General features: G+C 46.9%; 1 long non-coding RNA gene and 1 other non-coding gene across 2 annotated transcripts in view; both read right to left on the reverse strand.

Annotated features, from left to right (window-relative positions):
• Nucleotides 1–1309: 1309 nt before the first annotated feature.
• LOC144157979 (uncharacterized) overlaps nt 1310–19539 on the reverse strand; it is a 53618-nt gene continuing 35388 nt past the window's right edge. The window contains exons 4-5 of the long non-coding RNA XR_013319919.1: nt 12375–12546; nt 1310–1567 (exon numbers count right to left, since the gene is read on the reverse strand). This is a non-coding gene — a long non-coding RNA (uncharacterized LOC144157979). The remainder of the gene's footprint in view (nt 1568–12374; nt 12547–19539) is intronic.
• Trnat-ggu (transfer RNA threonine (anticodon GGU)) lies at nt 8454–8526 on the reverse strand. The gene has a single exon. It is a non-coding gene; the product is annotated as a tRNA-Thr (tRNA).

The raw sequence follows: 19539 nt of genomic DNA on the forward strand, positions 1-19539 counted from the left end.
AAGCCCGGCCTGCTATTGTAATGGGGACATTTTATATACCCGTCCACTCATCGACAGAGCTTTTTCTCTATTTTACCGTCCTTAATTCATCTTAAATCACCGTAATCCTTGTTAGGCCGCCTCGATCCATCTTAATTATCCTCGATTTATCCTAATCCACCTCAACTCCCTTACCAATCCTTACTATGAATCCCTAGCCACAATTAGTAATTATTACCTCACTTACAAATATTTCACTAATCATTACTATCAGTCGGTAATCAATAATTGTTACCCTCTTCGATTAGTCTTGAACTATCATGATCTATTCTTACCTACTTTCATCCGGGTTATTCTATCTTATTCCACATAAATCTCAACTTATTCCACCTGACTAATTATTACTATCAATCATCACTGATTACTAACTAGTTTTGGGGATAATTAATCGTCTCCTGAACACGGCTGCCATGCTTTAGCATGGTTCAGGGCTGGCCTTAATTTGGTTTTTGTGCCGTTCGTGCCGACCCTGGAGTCATTCGAATTTGCCGTTTAATGAGACATATAAGGAGTCCTGCCTGTTTATTGATATTTCCAAATTTTCACAATAAATAAATACAACAGCATTTCCGTATCACAGGGGGCATCAGGTTTTCCGTGGTTACATCTCTTTCAGTTGGTAGGACGCGGAGCAGTATTTTTTTAAACGCCCCGCGCCAGTCTCTTACTATTACCAATCACAAGTACGGCCGTTTTTTCCGCTTTCTTCCAAAAATAAGCAGTCTTCGTTTGAATAGTTAGAAACAGTCATCAAACAGGCTTTATTTGAAACACCGCCGAGAACGAAACGTCTTTCTCGCTTCTTCGAAGATAGGTGCAGCGTTATTCTACGTTAAAAAAAATGCAGCATACTTTCTTGGCTTATGTCATTGAAGCTGCGGCTGAATCATAAGATGCGTGCGTCATACCATGCATTCCTTTTCTGCTTTCGCGCAGTACTGTTTGCAGACCACAGCGGCCGTATGAGTACAATTCTGCATTCACCACGTCCAGCCTGTCGTTGAACAACTAAGGCACATGCAGGCTCCGCAAGACAAAGTAGGTTTAAAAAAAACATCGCGTAATAATGGCACTGCTACAAACGAAAAATGCAGCTTTCATATCATTGTTTATCCCCAGGGGTCTTCTGCACCTTAATACATTCTCATCGTAAAGCTGTAGGCATTCATCCTCCGATGAAATCTCTCAAATGGTCCACTGCTTCCCGAATACAGACAGCTGGCAACATTGTTCATTGCCGGATTCGGATACATTATTGTAGCGGATTGCACTAAAGAACGCAAAATTTATTCAAAAACATTTACATGCTTCCGAAACGCTACATCACATATATTGGCTTGCTGATACAAATTCTACGCATGCGCAGCCAGGTTTTCATTTTATCATGAGTTTGGAACTCCAGAATCTATGCTGTGGTACTGCAGTGTTGTGGTTGTACTGTGGGCTCCCTTTTTCGACACGCAAACTTGAATTGGCGTCCTCGTTGTTGCAGGGGTAAAAGAAACGAAGGTTCCGTTGAAGCATCGCACTGGAACATAAATAAAAATGGAGAGTTGGACCGGAGAGTAAGAAACAAATCAATGATATTTATGAATACACAAAGGCACGCGACTGCAATATGTCTGCTTGGAGTACAAACAAGCGAGCTGATCTCTAGAATGTTCCATGAACTTAAAGAAACCTCTGATTGGGCACCTCCCTAGATTTTGAAGGCTTTCCCTAAGTGCACCTCGAGGACCATTATTGAATTACGCCTTCTTATTTATTGATTTATTGTAGGGTTTAACGCGCCGACGCAACGCAGGCGATGAGGCGCGCCGTAGTGGAGGGCTCCGGATTAATTTTGACCACCTAGGGATCTTTATCGTGCGCCGAAATCTCGTACACACGGGCGTTTTTGCTTTTCGCCTCCATCAGAAAAGCGGCCGCCGCGGCCGGGAATCGAACCTGCGACCTAGTGCTCAGCAGCGCAACGCCTTCTAATGGTTTAAGTGCCTCTAAGCCATTTACACCATACATAACACTCATTATATATATATATATATATATATATAATAAAAAAAAATAAAAAGAGTAAAAAAAATAAAAAAGAACCTAAAAACACCCCTATGCCTTCTTTGGCGTTGTAGACTGCCGACCTATCTTTCTGTATATATATTATATATATATATATATATATATATATATATATATATATATATCAAGGTTGCAGTCGTCATTGCCAGTGCTATTCGGCTTTTTTTCGAAATATTTAATAGGGCCGAATGACGTGTGCTTGTCACGTTTCTTTTTTGATTCATTGATAAATAACCGAAAATATAAGTCGAGAAAAAATCCGCCGTTTTCCGGGAGCGGGACTCGAACCCACATCTCCGCATAACCGGTGCGGTGCGTTAGCCATTACGCTATCCCCACAGCGGCTTCTCTCTCGACTTTAAAGCGGGGGTTTATATTTACAAGAGCTCTGAGGCCGGTCAACTAGCGCCGCCCCTATTAAATATTTCGAAAAAAAGCCGAATAGCACTGGCAATGACGACTGCAACCTTGATATGTATCTTTACCGAGTCCCTCGTCCCGTATCTCTCTGTTCTGCTACATGCATTACGAGGCACTGGCTCCAGCAGTTCGGATATGCCAATTGCTAACCCCGACCTCCGACCACGTTCTACGTGGCGGCCGCTGGGAAAGAAGACGTTCTACGTCTCCCGCGGTAGTCGAGGGGCGGCGCTAGTTGACCGGCCTCAGAGCTCTTGTAAATATAAACCCCCGCTTTAAAGTCGAGAGAGAAGCCGCTGTGGGGATAGCGTAATGGCTAACGCACCGCACCGGTTATGCGGAGATGTGGGTTCGAGTCCCGCTCCCGGAAAACGGCGGATTTTTTCTCGACTTATATTTTCGGTTATTTATCAATGAATCAAAAAAGAAACGTGACAAGCACACGTCATTCGGCCCTATTAAATATTTCGAAAAAAAGCCGAATAGCACTGGCAATGACGACTGCAACCTTGATATGTATCTTTACCGAGTCCCTCGTCCCGTATCTCTCTGTTCTGCTATATATATATATATATATATATATATATATATATATATATATATATATATATATATATACATACATATATACAGAAAGATAGGTCGGCAGTCTACAATGCCAAAGGAAGCATAGGGGTGTGGTTAGGCTCTTTCTTTTTCACTACGGTTAATTAGGTAAACATTTTTTTTAAATATACAGAAGAAAGAAAGAAAGAAAAACACGCGCCCAGAGTGGGGACCGAACCCACGCCTTTCGATTACATGTCGAATGCCGTACCAATTCGGCTATCTGGGCGACTGTCTCACCCAATATTTTGAAAAAAGCCGAATAGCACTGGCAATGACGACTGCAACCTTGATATATATATATATATATATATATATATATATATATATATATATATATATATATATATATATAGTGTTGGTGCCATAGGGAGCTTAAGAGGGTTCAACGCTGGTAGACCCCTCTTGACATGTCATAAAAATTCGAGTCATGGCCCGGGGGTTAAATGAAGGTCCCTTTCACCCCGATTAGTCCGAGTGGCGCTGGCTACCACCCGCAAGCGCAGGAAATAAACATAAATACCCGAGAAAGTGAAGTGGAAACAGCCCCGCCGGTAGCGTAGTGGTCATCACACCAGACGCGTATTCTGTAGGTCGTGGGTTCGGATCCCATCCAGCAGGCATTTTTTTCCCACTTTCATTCAAAAATTAAGTATCTGTGTCCATCACCTAACGCAGTCTCCCCTTTGCTTTCCGGATCTTTAATCCGCGCACCCCCGGAACAATCGCCCCCGCTTGCGCCCACTACATCAGCAACAACTCAGCCCACTGCCCACTCTCACAAGGAAGCCCCTCAATCCCCACGCAATGCAACATCCAGTGAAAGTACTAACCACGTCCTGCAAACTTCTCAGCAGCCACAACCCCAGCCTGATTATGAGGCGGTATTCTCAGCACGCCTAGCACAACTACAGAGCAATATCATGACACGGGTTCAGACTATGATTGAACGCGCAGTTGAAACATGCGTTCGCACTGTCATGGAGCGTCTCATGTTCACTGGAACGCTCCCTTTTGGGGGCTCCATGGCCACCCCACCGACGAACGGAAACTCCCTTTCTCCTGCGAATGCCAATTTTCCCAGTCAACCCTTCAACGTGAACCATGGCTCGCTTTCAGTCTCAAAGTAGCGCCTCAGGTCGTGGTCGGGATGCAGGGGGAGACATACCGACCGTGATTCAGTGGAACTGCCGTTCCCTAAAGAAAAAGAAAGCAGACATGATATTACGATGGGGACTGTCACACAGCGGGCGCAAACCTGCTCTGCTGTGTTTACAAGAGGTAAACGGACCCATTCCACGTCTTCCAGGCTACGAAGGCTATGGTTCTCCAGAAGATCCGGGCACACCAACACGTACGGCCATGTATGTAGATAGAACCCTGACACACACTAGGCTGGATACTGATCCTTGGTGCTCAAGCAGCGCCAGCGTCACTGGGTGTAGACTTCAACTCGCGTCAAAAAGAACAATGGTCGTTTTCTCGGTATACCTCAATCCAGAAAATACCAGAAACAAGTCTAAGCGCAGTCCGGCAGACCTCAGCTTCATACCACACTTCCAGAAAGTCTACCGTAGTGAAGAAGTGCTTGTTTGCGGCGATGTTAATGCCCAGCACATAGCCTGGAACTATACCAAGTGTAGCCCCCACGGAAGGCGCATTCTAGGCGATCTCGACCACTACGGACTCACGCTTCTGAATTTACCACAAGCTCATACTAGACTTGGACAGGACCGACGCCAAGCTGACACTACTCCGGACCTGACGTGGGCCTCGCGACCAAGTGAATTTCGATGGAGCCTTCTTGAGGATCCGCTGGGTAGTTATCATCTCCCCATAGCAATAACTGTGAAGAAAGATACCACGTCCACGCGACGGTCTAACAGGCTTAAAAGGGAATGCAAGGTCACTCATTGAGACAAATAAAGAGCACTCCTGAGGGAATGTGACTCCATACAGAGCATAGATGCGCTTAAAGAAGCCATGGCTAATGCCAAACGCCAATCCACCAAAACACTTCGCGTCTCTTTTGACGATCCCGATCCCGATCGACACCTTCTTCATTTATGGAACAGAAGACTACGAATACAGTCTTCTTTCCGAGCCAGGGGGCGTCCTAAAACACTAAAAGCAAAACTGAATGCTGTCCAAAGAGAAATCGAGCAGTATACCGCTGAACTGGCGTCTATACAGTGGGCTCGAATGTGCGAAAAAATCAACGGTTCAATAAGCTCTCGTCGATCTTGGGGCATACTTAGGTCCCTTCTGGGGCAACGTAGGACTGCAGATGGGGCAGCCCGCATGGCTCTCAAAGAAGGCATTGGCTCTGAAGCGTTCGCAGAGAAAGCGGCTGAGGTCTGATTTCCACAAGCATCGAGTCCCAACTCCCTAACCTACGAGAAGGACGACACTCCTGCTGGATAGGACGAACTTAACCAACCTTTCACAATGGCAGAGCTCGAAAATGCCCTACGCAGAATTAACACGCATGGCGCGCCAGGCGCAGACGGTATCACTGGATCGCACATCAAGAACCTCCCAGAAGAATGCAAGGTGACTCTCCTTGCGGAATTTAATCGCGTCTGGCAAGAAGGCTCCATTCCCGATGACTGGCGGCACTCAATTGTAAAACCAATACCGAAGCCAGGCAAAGAACCTAACTGTCTGAGGAACTTGCGACCGGTATCCCTTACGTCATGCTTGTTTAAGCTTTTGGAGAGCATGGTTAACGCTCGCCTTGTATGGTGGCTGGAGGAGCGTAGCCTTCTTGCTCCCACACAATACGGGTTCCGCTCCGGTCTGACGACACAAGATATCATGTTACGCCTCAAAGAAGACGTTCTTGACCCGTTGTCTACATGTCCCCGTATGGTAGTAGGTGTTGACATTAGGAAGGCTTTCCTCATACTTCGATCATGCAAGCCGTAAGAGATCTTGGCATCAAGGGATACATGCACAATTTCATTGCCGCCTTCCTTCGGGATCGAACTTTCCAGGTCAAAGTTGGAAGTTCCCTAAGTCGCTTTCATTACAACCGGGTAGGAGTCCCTCAAGGCTCTGTCATCGCTCCTACATTATTCAACGTAGCACTGGCGGCGCTTCCTGGAAGACTGGCCAAAATCGAAAACGTCGAATATGCAATTTACGCAGACGATGTGACGCTCTGGACCGAACAAGGTTCGTTAGGTGCACAAGAGCAGGCACTACAAGCGGCCCTGGATGCTGTCTAAAGCTACACACAGCAGATAGGGCTAACGCTAGCACCCGAGAAGACAGAGTTTGTGGTCATCCACGGTGGCAGGAAACCCCATCCAAGGATGAGGACAAGGCTAGCGTCTACCTCACAATTGGGGAAAGGCCTATCCTTAGAAAACGCTCCATACGTATACTCGGGATGTTTATCGACGAGCAGTGCATAGCATCCACCTGGTTTGGCCGGACAGTTCGTGTCACTAAACAATTCATCCAAGTCCTACGCAGGATCGCCAGCCGCACGAGAGGAGTCAAAGAGAACGAACTGCGACATTTTGTACGTGCATTTGTACACTCCCGTATCATATACGGAGCACCGTTCCATCCGATCACGCGCACGCAGCTAAGCCTTCTTGAGCGCCTAAATAATGAAGCCAGGAGGTTGATAACCGGGCTTCCGCAATATACGCCGCTTCCGGCTCTCAAAAGCTGCAGCGCGTTGAGCGATATAGCGGACCTCATGTCTACTCATGAACTCACGCATATTGCGCGATTAAAGTCCACCAAAGCAGGCAGATTCACTCTTAGAAAAGTTGGTTTTGAAATCTCGACATTACGGCCACTCCCAGAAATATCTCCCCCCTGGGAGCACATCGACATCGTAGACTCCAAGCCGCTACCCCAGAACATGGGACAAGAACAAACGGCAAGGAGAAAAGCTTTAGCAAGAAGACACAACACCCAAGCAAGGCAACTAATCGATAGCAAGGACCTTACTCGCAAGACCCATGTCATCTATGTAGATGCAGGAATCGGTGAGCAGGAGCAGCAGCCAATGTTCACCACGGCATGGACAAGCCATGATGCAACAACGCGAGGAAACAAACTCCACCTCACCCGTGAAGCCGTCAGCAGCTCCCTTGCAGAACTGTGCGCCATTGTATATTTTGCCGAGCACGTCAGTTTGGCTCAACACCAAACGGGGGAAGATTGCTCCCATCACTACCGAGTCTACACGGACTCGCATGAAGCCTATCGTGCCTGCCAAAACACTCGCACTACTACCGTCGTTTTCAAGAAACTTCGTCTCCACGTTAGCTACCTCCGTGCTCTGGGACACGACTTTCACGTACACTGGATCCCAGGACACTCCGGAATACCAGGAAACGACCGGGCCCACCGACTAGCGCACGCTTTACTTCTAGCCGCGCAGTCGAAACCATCCGAGCGATTTTCCAGCCGGTTAGCCGACTACGTGGAGACGCACAATCAGTGGCTAGATCCCGCAATAACAGTTTCTTTTGCCAAGCATCACCGACGCAGCTTTCTACGCAGCGCGTGCAATCCACTTAATATCCCTCCACTTCCTCGCAAGGCTGCTACCCGCTGGCAGCAAGTTACGCTCCGGCGGGTACAGACTGGCACCCTCCTTACCCACTACCTTTTGCAGCGCTTCCGAAGCAAGGAAAGCAGCTGTTCCCTCGACCAACCCAACACTGGAATGTGCAGCCTATGTGGAACCCGGGCTGACCTGGAACACCTCCTGTGGTTCTGCCCGCTGTACTCGGCTCCTAGAGCTCGTGCGCTGGCCTCACTCCCGAGTGAGGTAAGGCCGAACTCCCTTCAGAGCTGAGCTGCACCACCCCCGTGTACAACTGCAGTGGTCGCCAACGAACTTTGGCGGTTGCTAAACCAGTTTATGGATGATGCAGAAGCTCCTGCCACCGGTTCCCGGCTCGGACACACTGCCAGAACCACAGCCCGTCACGACCGAAGCCAGTGATCAAACGACGAAACGTTTACCTCTTTTTTTTCTCTCTCTTCTTTTCTTTCACAGCAGCCTTAAATTGGCTACAACATGTGAAATAAACGTGTTCAACAACAACCTTCGCTTTCCAAGGTTTTGTTGACTGCTAACATTTATTTCTGTCTTAATTCAACGAGGCCCTGACTTGCGAATCTGATTCGCTACAGGATATACATACACATATATTTATATATATATACAGAAAATAAGGGTTGGCAGTCAAGAAAACCTCGGAAAGCAAAGGGGAGGTTGTGGTGGGTCATAGAAAGAGATGAAATTTTTTTTTAGTGGAAAAGAAAGTGGTGAAAAAATGCCCGCCGGGTGGGATCCGAACCCACGACCTCCAGAATACCGGTCTGGTGCGATAACCACTACGCTACCGGCGGGGCTGTTTCCCCAGCACTTTCTCGGGCATTTATGTTAACTTATTTTTGTTTCCTACACTTGGGGGTGGTAGCCAGCGACACTCGGAGTACTCGGGGTGAAGGGGACCTTCTTTTTAACCCCCGGGCCGTGACTCGAGTGTCTACGACATGTCGAGAGTGGTCGACCAGCGTTGAACCCTCTTAAGCTCCCTTTGGCACCAAGACTGCCAGAACAGAGGCCCTCGCTAAGCATGTAGCGAATCAGAAAATGGGAAATGAGGGGCTCCGTGAAATAAGACAGAAAATAAGGGTTGGCAGTGAAGAAAACCTCGGAAAGCAAAGGGGATGTTGTGGTGGGTCATAGAAAGAGATGAAGATTTTTTTTTAGTCGAAAAGAAAGTGGTGAAAAAATGCCCGCCGGGTGGGATCCGAACCCACGACCTCCAGAATACCGGTCTGGTGCGATAACCACTACGCTACCGGCTGGGCTGTTTCCCCAGCACTTTCTCGGGTATTTATGTTAACTTATTTTTGTTTCCTACACTTGGGGGTGGTAGCCAGCGACACTCGGACTACTCGGGGTTCGCTACATGCTTAGCGAGGGCCTCTGTTCTGGCAGTCTTGGTGCCAAAGGGAGCTTAAGAGGGTTCAACGCTGGTCGACCACTCTCGACATGTCGTAGACACTCGAATCACGGCCCAGGGGTTAAAAAGAAGGTCCCCTTCACCCCGAGTAGTCCTAATGTCGCTGGCTACCACCCCCAAGTGTAGGAAACAAAAATAAGTTAACATAAATACCCGAGAAAGTGCTGGGGAAACAGCCCAGCCGGTAGCGTAGTGGTTATCGCACCAGACCGGTATTCTGGAAGTCGTGGGTTCGGATCCCACCCGGCGGGCATTTTTTCACCACTTTCTTTTCGACTAAAAAAAAAAAATCTTCATCTCTTTCTATGACCCACCACAACCTCCCCTTTGCTTTCCGAGGTTTTCTTGACTGCCAACCCTTATTTTCTGTCTTATTTCACGGAGCCCCTCATTTCCCATTTTCTGATTCGCTATATATATATATATATATATATATATATATATATATATATATATATATATATGTAAAGAATGTCAAGACGACAGCCGACACGCCGGTAGCCGTTTGAGGTTGTTTATTTGCAGGAGCGAAGCCGATGGGAACGCAGGTCTGAGCGTTGAATCACCAAGCACGTTTTTTTTGCGCATGCGCCTCCTGGGGTTCCTGCCCTTACAGTGTGTGGATTGGGCATAATCCTATATGGTCTGTGCTGGTGAGGCACATACCCCGATGTCTTGATGACGTGTTGCGTCTGTTCATTACCCTCGCTCTAATACATATATATATATATATATATATATATATATATATATATATATATATATATATATATATATATATATATATATATATATATATATATATATATGTATATATATATTTAGCACAGTGGCTTCACTAATCCAAATTTGACCAGCAAGTCTGAACAATATGTTCTGGGTATAAGGCTGCGGTACCATTTTAGCTTTGATACTCTCACCTTGTAATCAGTTTGTGCACGCGAGCGTGTGTGATTGCTTTCCTCTCCCCTTTCCTTTTTGTATTGCTGTTTTCTAATATTCGTTGCTGACCGCCTTGGCGTTCCCTGAACTGGTGCCATGTGCCGACCAGGCGTGTACCGCCCGGTGTGCGTCATGCGTGTGCACCTGCCTTCTGTTATCTTCCTTTTCGTGACCTTTTTGACCGTGTCTTTTTTCCCTGCTTTTGTCTGCTCTTTGTATACCAATGTACAGTCATTTCCTGTCGAAACTGCCTGTAGTACTGCTTTTGGGCCCGACCCTTGCCTCCCACGAACAGAAGGCAAGTGTCTCATGTTTCAATTTCCTGACTCTGATTCTTTAAACGGGTGTGTATGGGCAGATGTTCGCCTTTTGTGTGCATAGGCATATCTTCTTTGGACCTTCTTCATTTCGCGTGACTGATTTTTTTGCCTATGCCAAACACTTGCATGGGAATATCTTGTTTGGCGCCTCTTTCACGCCTGTTGCCACAAGGGAGGGGGGAATTACATTATTTATTTTTTTCCGGTTGTTTCTTTTCTTGTTTGGCTCTTTTTTCTCATGTTCGTACCGCGTGACTGTGGGTTCTTGTTATCCGTTTTATTTATTTAATTTAATTTTTTACCTCCCTCTTCCACTTCTCTGATTTCTTTTGCTGCCCACCAACCATGATCCCACTGTACAAACTCTCCCTACCCTTGCCATGCCCTCGCCCTTGCTGCATTTTCTGCATAAATATAACCCTGAAACCAACTTATTCTGTACTCTGAAGAAATAAAGTCGTCTTCCTGAAACATCAGTAAACTTTTATTTTTATTTTTAATGTCTTTGTCGTGTGTCCCTGTCTCTACTTAACTCATTTTTTCGCGCCGTGTGAGGTTTTGTTTCCAGATATATATATATATATATATATATATATATATATATATATATATATATATATATATATATATATATATATATATAGTCGAATCCACTTATAACGATACCGCTTATAACAATATATCGGATATAACGATGGACAATGATTGCACCGTCCAATTTTGTATGCTTTCTATGGTAAAATAACCCGCTTATTACGATGCTCCCGAGCCGCGATATCGGATATAGCGATTGAATCCGCTTACCGCCCGCGCCAAAAATGCGAAAATGCGTCACGAGGAGGGAGCAGGCGAGTAGGAAGCGATCCCAGGGGAGGCCACGGAAGCACCCAACGATGAAGGGGTGCCACAGTTATGGTCGGCGCTTCACGAAGACGCGTCGGGTCTCGACGATTTTCTCCATGCCGACGATGGTGTGGAAACATCCGAGTGCCTCAGTGACGAGGCGATCGTTGCGAGTGTGCGTGGTGCAGCGGACAGCGGTGAGAGCGACGACGACGACGACGCGGCTGAGCAACCTACCCACGTACCGTCATCGCACGAGGCCCAACGAATGATACAGTCCCTACGGGACTTCATTTTTGCGAAGGACCTCCCACTCAGCTATGTGAAGCAATTAGATGCTCTCGAAAAAGATGTGCGTCAGCTTCGCGTGAAGCAGTCAAAGCTGACTGACTATGGCTTTTCTGCAAACGAGTAGTTGCACTACCTCACTTGCATGCTAATAAAATTTTTTGATCTCTCTTGTGGCTTTTTTTTCTCGACCCGCTTATAACGATTATCGGTTATAACGATGGGATTTTCTTGGCACTTGGATATTGTTATAAGTGGACTTATATAGTATGTGTGTGTGTGATAAACTTGCCCACAACATATAACAGACCTAACAATGACTGCGGCTACAATACAATTATCAATGTTTGGGAAAATGCGGGACCTTATTGGCGCTTTCCTTCAATACTCCTAAAGTGACGTGCAGAAAGATTCTTTTGTTTCCTGTAAAATGGCCTTTTTACTCCCTCAAGGGAAGGATAGGAAACCATTTGTATGGCAGTGCGCGTACTAGGGCTATATAGCGGAATGACATGTGCACCCAATACATATTTATTACCTGAATAAGACAACCGTTATTGATTTTTAGAAACGACTATATATTGTTCGCTAATGAACGCTCAATAAAACTGAGAAAACACATATTTTAATTGATGACGCTGCTTCTAGAAAAACAACCATGCTGCTGCCTCAGTGTGTGCGTATATTTGCTTCCTTTGAAGAAGTTCGTAATGTTTTGTAAGATGTTTCTCTTCGTAGTGGCATTATAACCACCTAATGAACACAAGGTGATCATTGATATGCATTTTGTATCAGGATATGTCTGCGTGACGTGACACTGATCTCCACTTACACGTTGCGTTGCAGGGGCAGCGAGTAATGTAAACGTTTTCGAATTTTTCCTCGCCGCACAGGCTCCCGATGGTGCCAAGCTTCTCGCACTTGGATTTTCCGGAAGTAAGGTTGTATACACAGCAGCCCGTCTTGCATTGGTTTGAGTCTCTACACTCCAATTCGGTTTGTGTCTTCCTCATGAAAAAGAAAAGATGTGTTACAATTACACAAAAGGAACAACTGGAATAACAACAAGCATGTCATTAAATGGTTTTATTCACTCCGGTAGCTTGAAACTGCTTCCACAGATATTTCCGGCGGTAGATAATAACTCGCACACGGGCAGCACATCTGGGCGGAAAATTATGTAATGTGAGCGAAAACTGTTAGCTACAAGCCGACAGCTAAGGACAAAAAGCCACAGCATTTATTGCTATTCGATCTAAAACACCCGAACGTGGAGGTTACAAACTTTGAAGAGACCGACGAGGGAAATTTGTTAAATAATGATGCGAAAGCATCGATTGTCCAATTAAGCGAAAATTACGCGCGCAGCGCATAAAAAGGGGGCGGTGGTTCAGAAAATGGCCGATAGCGAATATCGATTAAAAGATTAAAAACGAAGTGGTGAATTTGTGTGTTTGCTGGCAACGGTGCTGTTAAACAATTATACGGGTGTTTTAGGCACCACTGACATCATGCCGACTTGTCCTCATCCAGAAAATGTAGCAGCCAGGGCACTTATCCGCAGCGCAGTATATTTTAATTTGTTTTTGAGGACAAAAAAAGAATATTAAACACAATGACATAGATGAAAACAATGTAAAGCAGCATGATCGGGACCTTTTAAAACGAACGTTGGCTCTGATTCCGTCATTGTTACGCGTTTAAAGTTTTCGACGATACTGGTCGGTACTAGTGCATTAAGTTGATTGATTGCGTGATGGGGTTTAACGCGCCGACGCAACGCAGGCGATGAGGCACGCCGTAGTGAAGGGCTCCGGATTAATTTTTACCACCTGGGGATCTTTAACGTGTGCTGGGGACCTTTAACGAAATCTTGTTCACACGGGCGTTTTTGCTTTTCTCCTAGCTCTGAAAAGCGGCCGCCGCGAGTGCGTTAAGTTGAGATGCGGCGCCTGCCAGGAATGGTGCGGGCACACGGTGTTGCTGGGGATGATTGGACCGTGTAAGGACACGCGAGCAAAACGAGAAGATGTGTTTCTTGATGCGGGGTGTTAGACAAGAACTCTTCGGTGGACGTGTCCGTAACAGCCTCGAAAGTGGTTGCCGAATACACCCCTGATGATGCCTTGATTGAAAATATCTTGAAAATGCATTCAGGGCAGTATGACCGCCAAACTGGCCCCTTTGAGGCCAGCTACGCCGACGATACCGGAGTCTCGTGTAACCTCATACACGAAGCCATCTGCGCTGTGGCACATGAAGAACTAAGGAAACTTCTCCCAACGGCACTGCAAACACATGTCGCTTCCTTCATCGACACCATGCGTGGAGCAGGCCAGTAAGTGTTGGGTACTTCAATATCGTTAGAGGCAATCAGCGAGCCACACGCAATCCATGGCTTCCTCCGCTACTGTTCGCCGTACAGGTCCCTTGCCTCGTCATAGTGGCCTCGACAGTTACCTGCCGCCCCCTATACTGCAACTTTCCCCTAGAGAAAAGACCGATGCGTTGCGGACATCGGATGGTCGCCCGCTGGGTAGCTTGCTATTGCGGAGAAGCAGGTCTCATATACCATGTACACCCCTACAAGTGACTCGGCCGGCGAGGCTTTCCCCTCAATTCACCACGCCGATTATCTGGCGAATGCCCAGACGAGGTCGTCGAGTATCTGCCACAAACCACGCATCCCTCCAGTTTGTTTCAACTGTTCCCCTCATTCGCACGAATCACCGAGCTACCCCAGAAATTATTACTTCACTGGTGGAAAGATCCCCAACCCACGCGGAGGACACTGAACGGAGCAGCTTCGTGTGGAGATATCGCTTTATGGAAAGAAGGTGTACCTTCCAACGGCACAGTGCCGTGCCGGTTAACAGGTCCCGCGACGCGCACACAGCCCGGCGGTGCGGTGTAGCACTCACGCAAAGAGTTAACAAGGCGATGACCACACGACGCGATGCTAACCCGGCGCCACTAAGCCCGCTAGGCAAATGACTACAACGTGCAGCAATCTACCGTCAACATGCACTACCCGCGATGAACGTCCTGACGCAGACGAAGTTCTGGGACAGTCACGTTTTACATACAGCTATCCATCGCCGGCCAAGGTGTAGTAATCGTGATAGACAGGGGAGCTGTCATGGCGCTATTTGAGGAATTGACAAAAACAAGCAAACAAACCTGCAGAGACGCAGAGACGTCTGCAAAAAAGTTTCTGAATTTTTCTCTGAGAAATTAAGGGAGAAATATCGTCTCCTAATTCGTATCCGTTCTTATGCCATTTGTCCGGAGTGTGAGCTCTTTACAGCAAAATTTGACTATGAGTATCCGAATACTTTGTGTATTCTAATATTTTGCAGTTTTTAAACAGCAAAGCGGTCTAGAAAATTCTAATTTTTCACGTCCGCAGAATCACCGCTGGGGAGCCGGAGTAAGCGGACGTGTGTCACGTCGACTCCGTGAAATGCCCATTTTCTCTGGCGGAAAAAGATAATGCACGTTGATAAAGTGCTGCGTGTGTGTTCCGGATGTTTGAAAGATTTTTTGCGTCTTTTGTGTTCGACCACGCCCATCGCCTCCTGTATTTTAAAATACAGGAGGCGATGCCACGCCATACGCCTCGCTTAGCCTAAAATTAGGCCTAGTGTCGAGGCAGCCGGCGCATGACGGCCGAACGGCCCAGCGTTGGGTTGCGAAGAGTCTGTGGCGGGACCATGGCGATTGAAGTGAGCGTAAACGGTACGCATGTCGATCCGCCACATTTGAAAGCTCGGACTGGGTAACGAATGTGTCAAAACGTGCCGTAGAGCTTCGGTCACGTCAGGATAGCGCTACAAAAACGGGCACGCCAGGATAGCGCTACAAAGATGACGTCCCTCGGCCGCGGGGGTGGGGAAGACGGCAAGATGGCATCGGCCGGCTACAATAGCAACAAGCAGGGCCGTAGCCAGGACATTTTTTCGGAGGGGGTTATGGGTTTTGGGAAGGGGGTAGTTCTGCCGAAACCAACAGTAAGTATTCCTTACGCGCTCCCTCGAAAATATTTCGGGAGGGGTTCGAACCCCCAAACCCCCCCTCTGGCTACGGCCCTGGCAACAAGTATGGCGTCAGCGGGGGAGCCTCGTTGAAGGCGGAGGGAAGAAAGCCCCGCGGAGTGTTCGTTGGCGTCGCATTTGCCGCGCCTTGAAAACGCGGATCACAAGATTACTTACAGGCTCAAGGAGTATTCACCCTAACAAAGCTCTCACTGCCAGTGGTTGGGGGGAGCAATAAGGATGGCGTCGGCCAATGCGTGGCGAAAAGGTCCAGAGGATGACAGGATCGTTGTGAACGATAAGAAGGGAACACTAATATGCAGAATGCCATACGGGGACAATACCAAGAAAATGTTGGCGCTGAAGTTCATAACGCTAGATGGGAAGGAGTACGATGTGACCCCCTACATGGTAGCACCCGAAAGCTGTGGCAAGGGAGTAGAGCACGGACTCGATCTGAGGCTGCTTATAAAGAAGTGGAATTGGCCTTCTGACACCGGCAGAATCCTCCCATTGTTGGTGTGTGCTGAGGATGGGCAACTCAAACTCCGCGATCATCACCTTTGCTGCGACTATGTCCCGAGATGGCTGATCTGTTTCGGGGCGCCGATGAAGTGTTTTCTGTACAAGAAAAGATACGAAGTGTGTTACAAATGTGGTGAGCTGGGACATCGAACGGACGTGTGCGACTCCTCCGCATGAAAAGTGCAGAGGATGTGGGGAGACCTCCTTGACAAGGAAACACACTTGTGGGCCGAGGTGCTGACTGCGTGGTAAGGATCGCATTACCGGGGACCAGAGGTGCAATTCACTTTTCCCAACGCCCTATATTATCAGGAAGTGACAGTGATGAAGCTGGAAGATGAAGCGACGAAGCTGGAAGATGAAGCGACGAAGCTGGAAGATGAAGCGACGGAGCTGGAAGAGGAAGCAAGGAAGCTAGACGAGCGTTTCAAGGCCGACGCGAAAATCAGCGCCACAGCAGGAAGGATTAGTTCCAAGATCGTTCTTAGAGTAAATCCAAGAATCGCAGCCATTCGAGAAGGCATTCGGAATCCTTCCCTTGACTGTCACCGCTTGAGAAACAGGGGCCTCACCGCAAGAAACCTCAGGACAATGGTTGCGGCACCCAAGTAAAGCCAAAGTCTGCTGGATTCTCAAAGGTGAGTTGGGTAGTTGATTAATGCTTTTAAAAAGCAAAACAGAATTATACAAGAGCATAATGTGGAATTTCGGAAACAACTTGATGAGATTAAAACACGACTAGCCAGTAAACCTGAGCCGGAACCGGAAACATCCGTAAAGAAGAAGAAAGCCGAGGAGAGAGAATCCGGGGAAAATGACGGAGGGATAATTTAGCGCTTGAGGCTGAAGCACACTTGTGGCATGGAATGTTTCAGATGGTACTTGAGCAGCTGAAACAAGTAGGCAACGTTATCGAGCAGATGAGGGGTGAATGTGACTTTAGGGACAAGCCGATCCAATAGCTCTACGAAGAGGCCCAATAACTCGAACAAGATGGCTCTGCACTGCAGTAACAAGACGTTTTGCAGTGGAACTGTGTGGGGATTCTCCCGTACCTTTTTGGCCAATGGCGATCTACCGGAGGTCATTGCGGACCAGGAGTCCGAGAAAAATGCTACATTAGTGGGTTACACGTCATATACGTGGTCGAGTAACTATAACCAAGTTACTACCTTCGTAAAGAGAAATATTAGAAGGCTGCAGCACGAGACGGGGAATGCAAGGGTCGATCATGTTTTGGTAGAAGTCATACCTCGCAAGAGCAAAGACAAAAATCTCTCCACCCTGCACCTGTATGCTTCACCCAAACAGCGGAAATGTGACTTTGAAGATCTTTTTAGGAAAACCAAGGTTATTACAAAAAGCAGTCCACTTTTGATAGTGGCCCACTTTAATGCGCACCATCCTGCATGGGGTTATAAATTCACGCAGGTTAAGGGGAGAAATCTATGGGATGAAATTCAACAATGTGGATTGACGGATTGATCTTCATTACGAACCCGATGAAGCAGACGAGGAAGGCAAATAGCGTATCTGCAGACACAACACCAGACCTAACCTTGATCGGTAGCGGCATCGAGGCCACGTGGTTCGACACCGGGGAAGACCTAGGTAGCGATCATAGGCCTCTAGAGCTCATAGTTCAGAATGGCCCGCCAGTGGTCAATAAGAGGACAGTTAAGGCTACAAACAGGGACGCCTTTATAAGAATAAGGTCAGGACAGGACCTGACAAATAAAATTTACGATTCGAATAACGGGGTTATGCAGTACGTTCAGGATGCCACCGAAGAGATTGAATTTGAAGATGATCAGAGAGTTCTTAATAGCCATATTGTGAGTTTATGGAAGCAAAATAGCCATATTGTGAGTTTATGGAAGCAAAAGAAAGAATTGGAGCAAAATATCAGCAAAATGTGACAGGAATAACCGAAAGCAACTTGCTGCATTAAACAAAGAAATTGAAGAGCATGCTTTAAAACTGACTAAGCGAAATTGTGGTAATATTTGGGATAAAATGGATGGAAATTAGCAGCGCCGGAACATGGCATCTACTCCGACGTCTATTAGATCCAGAGAAAACTAAAACAGAGGCTCGGCAGCAGCTTGAAAAGCTCGTGTACAAACATGAAGGTCCGACGAAGATGCTGTTAACCGAGGTTAGGGATCGATACCTCAGTTGTGCTGGAGTTTAGAGTCTTCCTGACTAAACGGGCGGGCTCGGAAAACGTGGAATTGGACAGTCTCAACATGGTCGCGGAAGTGAGGGGCTGAAATCAACCGCCTCAGAATCAAAATAGCTGCCGGGCCGGACAAAATCAGGACGCTCAGGAATCTCGACAACAGTTCTATTAGTAATCTAACACCCTATATGAAATAACGCTGGGACAAGGGAGAGATACCGCTAGTGTAGAAAGTGACGAACCTGTTTTTCATTCGGAAGCAAGGGAAGAAGCAAAGCTTTGAGCACCTCCGGCCAATTTCCATCACATTTTGTGTTGGAAAATTGATGGAGCATGTAATCCAAACTAGACTGAATAGGTTCACGGGAGATAAATACCTGTACCCTTATACTATGATAGTCTTCAAGCCACACATGTCGGTATGTAATGTCATGTTGCAGCTGAAAGAGCAGGTTATCGACAAAAAGACTCTTGATACTAGGGTAATTGTGGGGCGGGATGTCTCAAAGGATTTCGATAATGTAAAACACGAAGCAGTATTCGAGAACCTCAGTTCACTAAACGTAGGCGTGAAGACGCATAACTACGTAAGGAGTTTTTACTCGAATCAGGCTGCAACCATCCGCTTGGGAGGACGGTCGCTCGAAAATATTAAATTAGGGAATAGCGGGGCAGCGCAAGAGTTCGTCCTCTCTCCGAAACTGTTTAACGTGGCCATGATCGGGCTTCCAGGGCTGCTGGACAAAATACCTGCATTACACCATACATGCGGACGATTTCACGCTGTGGGTGAACAGGGGTAGTGATAAACAAACTGAAAGCACACTTCAGAGGTTCATACATACAATAGAGAAATATCGTAAGCCGATCAGGTTGAAATGCTCGGGAGCAAAATCAGAGGCTGTTTTTCTACCTTCTCAAAAGAGGAAAAGCAAAAGTCCCCCTAGCAAGAGCTACGGCATAGCTTTACGAGTGAACGGCAATGCCATTTCGACCGTAGACAGTATTAGAGTCCAAAAGCAGAGCATTGAAACAAATGGTAAAAACACTGAAACTATCAGGAGACTTGAAGCGAGTGCCAACCAGACGTTCCGTTTACTGAAGCATTTTTAACAACGATGTGGGGATGAAGGAGGCCAATCTTTTGAGATTGGTTCAGGCTTTTGTGATAAGGCGTGTGCTATTCGCTGCCCCCTATCTCAAACTTGGTAAAGCAGAGAGAGGTAAAATTGAAATCATACTCTTCAAAGGGATCA

Source organism: Haemaphysalis longicornis, unplaced genomic scaffold (assembly GCF_048455015.1).
Source record: "Haemaphysalis longicornis isolate Haplotype H1 unplaced genomic scaffold, Haemaphysalis longicornis Haplotype H1 scaffold_10, whole genome shotgun sequence".
Lineage (NCBI taxonomy): Eukaryota > Metazoa > Arthropoda > Arachnida > Ixodida > Ixodidae > Haemaphysalis > Haemaphysalis longicornis.